Consider the following 7,010-nt stretch of genomic DNA (forward strand, 5'->3'; position numbering starts at 1 on the left):
GACCCCTCCCGCCCTCCTCCCTCTCCCCCCGACCCCGGGTGTCCGGAAGTTGGGGGGCGGGGTCCGGTGTGCCCGGAAGTGAGGATTCTTTCCGAGTCTGTTAACAGGAGTTCTGTGTCCAGAAAACAAGGACTTGGAGAGGCGACAACGCGAGGCTGCAGGGAGGCAGTGGGTGCTGAACAGGGGACTCACCCGGGGAACGTGGGCCCCACATTCACCCGCCTGCGCGCAGCCACTCCGGGAGGACACAGGGCCCAGCACCCGCCCCCACCTGCTCCAGTAGGCGCCTGCGGCTCGGAGAGCACAGGCTGCCCTGCCCAGCGTCCTTCCAGAAGCTTCCATAGGCCGCACCCTCCCCCACGAAAGCACAGGCTGTCCTGCCCAGCGTCCTTCCAGAAGCTTCCTTCCACAGCGTTGGGGTAAATGTAGCAATCCTTTTGCTAACAGACGAACCAGAGCCTAAGTAAGGGGGTGGGGGGGGACAGTAATGGGGGAATTCAAACACCCCAAGGTGCTATATGATGTGGATGTTTTCTCACTCGCAGTGGGAAGTTCTAGAAGGTTTCCACAGACAAGTCCCTACAGACACAAACGTTTACGAATCAGAAACGAGAGGCTTCCAGGCACCGGGGAGATTCTGAACACGACAGACTGAGAGCCAGCGTGGACGAGGGAGACGATACACACAAGAGGGAAGTCGCCTGACTCCGTGTGCTCCAGGCTGCGGTGCGCCGCATGGACGTCCCCTCCCGGTGCCCCCTCACATGCGCCCCCTTCCCGGTCACGCTCGCAGCCCCCAGGCCCTGGTGCAGCGCACGGCAGGGGGGGGGGCTCACAGCACGAGGCCTTCTCCCAAGCACCGGGGAGCACCGAGTCCTCACGCCGGCGTCCCCACGCCGGGGCCCTCACGCCGGGCTAACCAAGGATCTGGACCATTAGGTTAAATCAAAAGGAACATCGGGAAAGATGCATTTTTCAATCCGGAACTGTCTTGTTTGCTCACGTCAGCAGTTTGGGAGGAGAGTCCACGTCCCTTCTTCCCAAAGTGAACTCAGCGGCCGTGTTGGACGGAGCCTCAAGGACAGTGTCCTCAGCTCAGTGGAATAGCCCACGAGTTTACAGCCGCCACCTAAGGGACCTCAGGGTCTCTCACGCACATCCGGACGGTAAGAATGAGGCGGAGGGCAAGGTTGCATCTCGTGATGACAATCCAGAGAGCCGCCCTGGACGGGGTGGAGGAAGGAAAGAGTGTGGCTGAAGCAGGGCACACGGACGGAGAACGTGTCGTAAGGTCCAGTGTGTGATCTGAAGAAAAATGTGTTTTAAAAATGTGCTGCCGTCTTCCAGGTGCTTTTCACCATGACTCCAGAACAGGAAACTGCTCTGTGGGGACCACACTCCCCAAAACCTAAGCATGTGGGTCCCGGGCATCTGGGGGGGCAGTCACACCCTGGAGTCAGGGGCTCCCCGGGGTCACTGCCTGAGGCCCCCCCTCCCCGCAGCCTCACCTGACTCCCAGGCTGCGCACAGGGGAGCCCGCGAGGCCGGTCAGGCCCCGGAGCCTGAGACAGTGGGGACCAAGGACAGGAACGGGGCCCGGACGACCTTGGCACAGCTCGACATTGACAGCACGAACTTCGTCGCTTGGAAAGCAGCGGGGAGCTTGGTGTCTGGGTGTTTCTCCCAGGCCGCGGCCCAGCCCTGCGTGCACTTGAAGTACTTTTCAGGGCGAGGACATCAGGGCCCCACTCGCGGCATGACGATGCACACAAGACATTTCTCAGAAGTTTGTTTCCTTACCTTCCACGAGTCACACGTGCCCCTGCAGAGTTGCACCCAAATGTGGCGTCTGCGCGTGAGGGGCGCTCAGTGTGGCAGGGCGCCAGGCTTTGCTCACGCCGGGGGCCTCGTGCGGGAGCTGATGCGCCCGCACTGACAGATGTAAGGAGGTGCTTGCCGTGGAGCGTCCCGGTGTTCGTGAGTGTCCGGATGGCAGAGGGACCTGTCCCCACCTGGTGACGGCAGACCCGTGACCGGTGGCCGTGGGGCACTAGCCCACCCGGCCCGCGAAGGGGGGAGTGTGGGAGGGTCACACGGCTGCTCCAGCCCAGGTTAATTTTTAAGACTTGTGTGAACCCTTAGGGACTCCTGAGGAATAAATAAGAGCCTCTCGAGTTTGCCCGGGGGGAGGAAGCCATGTGCCCTGGGAGGGAGGTCACTGAAGGTCAAGAGGAATCAGGGAAAAGCCCTTCCGTGGGGCCTGCAAATGTTTGTCCTGAATAAACATTTTAAAAGGCAAAGATCCTGAAAGCAGCCATAGGCCTCCTTTTGGGGACCAGTTAGCCTTTGCCGCCTACAGTTTATTCAGCGGGACCCGGCCCTTGCTGGCTTCGTCAGGGCCGGGAGACAGAAGTGAATGAGCCGACCTAGAATCCACTCCCAGCGACAGGCCCCGTGGGGTCACACCAAATGCTTTCACGAGAGAGGGGTCCCTGCAGGAATACGGAAGAGGAGAATTTGAAAGTGGGAAGCTGGATTTTCTAAGGTGAGATTTTTTTTTTTTTTGAGCTCAAGAGAAGACTCACAATCACAGGGTAAATTATTTAAATCCAGCCATAACTTTCATGTTATAAGAAATTACCTTCATGTGTGACATGCCCTGTGTTTGAGAGTTGCACCTGTGTTAAAAGGTTCCCAAGCCCTCCCATGGGGCCCTGGCTCATCAGCCCCTTTGGCTGGAGGATTTGACCGCTCCAGGTGCCGGGAGGTGAGGTGACCCCTGCCCTGTCGCTGCAGGTGATTCGTCTGCCCTCCCTCACCCCCCCACCCCCGCACACACCTGCACGGGGCGGGGAAGGGACCAGCTTCCCCCAGCTCGGCTCCCTGGAGTTCTCGGGGTGCGGACGCCCAGGCGGGGAGGGCCTCACCCCACTCGGGAAAGGGGCAGCGATCCCCACACAAGGGAACATGCCCCCCGGGGACCTGACTGCACCAGGCGCTGACCTGCGGGGACCCCTGAGCAGCCACACTTCCTGCCCAGCCCCCAGACCTCCCGGAGGAAAAGCGATCACTTCATTCAAAAGCTTTCCCTCTTTTTGGAGCCCGGCAGAGTCCTCGGCCCTTCAAGTAGGGATCAAACTGCATTTTGGTGACTGTTTCTCAGAACATGGAATTACTTGCTATTTTTTTATTATGAGTAGAAACAGTGGAATGAAGTTTCCCATGAAGGACAGCTGGTTTTGCATACCACGCATGAAGATGAGGTGCACATATTTATGTGGGAACTGACGGCAGACAAGTGCGTGAAAACAAGAGAATTGGGGTATGTGGACGAGGAAGCTGCCACGCCCACCACCGCGTCCACCGTCACCCTGGTGGCTTGCAGCACGGCCACGCCCAGAACAAGGAGAGCAGAGGCCCCAGGCACACAGCCCAAGGCCCTTCGGGGGTAACGTGCCTCGCCAGACCCACCCCCGCTGGCCCGTTCCCTCGGGCCCCCGCACGCCCGGCACACGCTCAGCTGATGGGCCGGGAGGTGCGCGGGCGCCCAGAGCCACGCGGCCGTCCTGATGGAGGGGAGAGACGCCGAGCAGGGCTGGGCGGGCCCCGCTGTCCCGAGAGCCTGGTTCTGACATCCGTTTAGACGTCAGGAGCTGCCTCACCTATTAGAGTGAAGTCGTCTACAGACGTGGCGCGAAGGGGAGGGAGACGTTCTGTAAAGACAGGTGATGGGCTCCCACAGGCACTGAAGCGCCAGCCGCAGGGACACGCTTGCCGCACACACCCCCACCTGCTCCTTTCTCCCCTGCCGCACGCACAGCGGCGCTGCCGCCCCCACCGTCCACCACCCACGGCCAGCCTTCCTGCGCTGCTGGGCGGAAGCCCCTGAGCCGGCCTGGCCGGCCCAGCGAGCATTCCCGAGGCGAGTGCCGTGCGGGGGGGGGGGCATCTTGGATCAAAGGACGCCCTTCGATCTGACCAGAGTCTGTGGGGAAACAGCGTCCAATGCTTTAGGTCAAGAGGCTCTGGAAAAGTCTTGAACAAATATTGAAACATCAGACGAAATAGAGGCACTGGCAAGATGCTATTCATCGTTAATCTTGTTGAGAATAGAGAGGGATCTGAAATGGGTCACGTTGTTATACGACAGAGTCCTCACTGGGGAGGCTGCGCGGGAGGTCAGTGGTCTGAGCCAACCGCCCGTGATCACCTGAGACGTTTGTGGTCACGGCGGGGACTGTCTGAGGGACACAGCAGACCCGCTCCAGAATGGGGGGGAGCCTCACACTCTTGACGGACAACGGGGACCTCACCCCGATACCCACAGCTGGCCTGAGGGAACACAGAGGCTTCGACATCCCGTTAGTTGTACGTTTAGGACTCCTTGGCTGAAAATCACAGTTTAGGGGCTTTTTTAAACACCAATAATGGAAGTTAACAAAGCAGCAATGTGGGATTGTGATGGGTAATTTTGTGTCGACTTGACTAGCCACAGAATGTCCTGATGGCCAGAAGGGTACCTGGTGTCTTTGTGAGGGAGTGTTCCGGAAAGTTGACCGAGTAAGCAAGAGAGTTTTATCCGTGTCCATGGACGTCACCCAATTCTTTGAGGGTCTGCACAGAGCAAGAGACAGAGGAGGGCGAACCCTGTGTTTCAGCCAAGACGCCCCTCTCCTGTCTGTGGACACCAGCGCTCTGACTCTCCGGCCTTCCGACCCAGACCAGCACTTACACCAGGGCCCCCCCTTCCCAGGCACCGGGGCTCAGGCTGAACCCCACCAGCGGCGTCCCAGGTCTCTGGCTTGCGGAGGGCGGGTCGTGGGACTTCCGGGCCTCCGTGCCCATGAACCAGCCCCTAGAATGAATCTCCCCTTATGGATCCTTACATCCGTCTCTCCAGACATTGTAACAGCTCTGTGTGACCCACAAACCTACAAAGTGTGAACATAGAAATAAGCGTGTGTGACCACACAAAGACCACTCTGGGAGCAGACATAATTCCGTGGCTCTAGCTGACCACAGAAAATGTCGCCTCGTGGTGCTTCTGATCTTGCTCGTCAATGGCTTCTAACAAAGTCCGTTGTCCTTCCCAACAGGAAGGCTGCTCCAGAGGGCAGAAAGGGGGTGTGCGGCCCCCACCTCAGCACCGCCGGGGCGACCTGACTTCTGCGCACCTGTCTGTGAAAGGGGTCGGTATCAGAAACCTCCTCAAGGACCGTCGGGTCGACGCCCTGGTGTGTACTCAGCGCTTCGTACATAGTAAGCGCTCACTGTCCGATGGTGCTGTCACTTCCTGTTTAAAAAGTATGGCCTGAAAATGACATGACGTCCCCCCTGTTTAGGCTACACAAGGGCCAGTCACCTGCAGTCATTCAGCAATCTGTGCTCGCACCGGCACAATGATGGCGGAGAAAGCGTTGGGGCCTAAGACACTTTAACTTCAGATTCACTTCATACTTTCGCATTTGTCGTCATGACACTTTGGCATTGACCTTGGGTAACTTTTACTTTCCGTGTTGGCCTTTCCCTCCGGTGTGGGACAGGCTGTCCGTCTGGGCCCGGTCCTGTCGGGAGGGGACAGGCAGGGTAACCAGGGCTGCCCCACGTCCCCCACCCCCAGGGCAGAGCTCGGGGCGGCTGGGGCCCCCCAGGGTGCCAGGGGCCTGGGTGATTCACAGAACAGTGTGCCCTGCTGTGGGCTCAGACCCCTGGTTGTTGGAAGCTCTCCAGAGCGAATTTAGAGAGAGCCTCTGTCAGAGTGGATGCCGCGTCTTTCAGAGACGGACGCCCCCCCCCCCCACGGTGGTCACAGGAAGCCCCACCTGCAAGCACCTGGCGGGGCTGCTGAGGGACGCGCCCTGCGGTGCTGGGGGTCCCTTCTCTGCGCCCCTCCCCCGCTCCCGACCACTCGCGCCTCCCAGGGCGCCCCGGGCTGGCGCAGGGCTGGGGCCTCAGCCCACACACGGCCGGACACTTGCCTGGGCCGGAGGAGTGCTGAGGGTGCCCGTGGGGCCGCCGGGGGGGAGCGCAGGACGGCGCCGCGTGAGGGGACAGCAGGCTGCAGTGACAGTATCCAGACTCAGGGACGCTTGACTTCAACTAGAGCTTGTAGGTGACAAAAGCCGCAAGTGCCGGCGGAGAACCTCGGGGCCGCGTCTGCGCCCTCCCGGGGCCCAGTGCTCTCAGGATGGACGACGGGAAGTAGCCGGGTCCAAGGGGCTCGCTGGTGCCGGTCCCGTCCAAACGGGGGCCTGGACAGACCCGGGGTCCCAGACGGGCCTCTAGGTGAACACCTGAGGGGGGCCGGTTCCGGTCTGTGGGGGCGGCCGCGGCGCCTGCTGCCCCTTTTCCGCCGGCTCAGGACGTGCTTCAGGAACGCCCACGAGCGGCCAGTGAAGGTCTAACAAAGCCGTGTTCTTGAGGATTCTATGGAACCCAGAACTCAGGGCGCTCTGGGGACCCGGCTCCTTGCTGACCGTACAAGCTCTGTGGGTTCGGGGCTGTGTGAGGAGCTTAGCCTGGAGCCAGGCTGAGTCCAAACCCGGAGCAAGGAGTGTGGGGGTCGTGCGTACACGGTCACCTTTCACCCCGGGCCGCGCACTGCTCGCCTCCTGGAGAGGACGCTGTGGTCAGACGGCCCCACTCGCCTCCTCCAGGAAACCGGCCCTCCTCGCCTCTCCCCTGCCCAGGCCCACGCCCTGGAGCGGCCTCCAGGATGGCGGGGCGGCACCGGCCCTGGCGGTCGGCCCGGGGGCTCCATCACAGCCGCCACAGCAATGTGACCTGGGCGGGGGCTGTCAGGGTCCCCCCAGCCGTGAATTTGTGATGCTGGCAGAGCCTGGGGTCTCTCCGGCAGACATTTTCCGGATAAAGAGAATCTTCTTTCCCCCGGGTTACTAATCTGGAATCACAAAAACCAGACTCATTGGTGACGTGGAAGGAAACTGAAGGAAGACAAGCAGAAGAGACCATCTGAGAGGGAAAGGGAGTGGGGGGGGGGAGCAGGGGGA

This window comes from Crocuta crocuta, unplaced genomic scaffold (assembly GCF_008692635.1).
Source record: "Crocuta crocuta isolate KB4526 unplaced genomic scaffold, BGI_CrCroc_1.0 scaffold506, whole genome shotgun sequence".
NCBI classification, from domain to species: domain Eukaryota; kingdom Metazoa; phylum Chordata; class Mammalia; order Carnivora; family Hyaenidae; genus Crocuta; species Crocuta crocuta.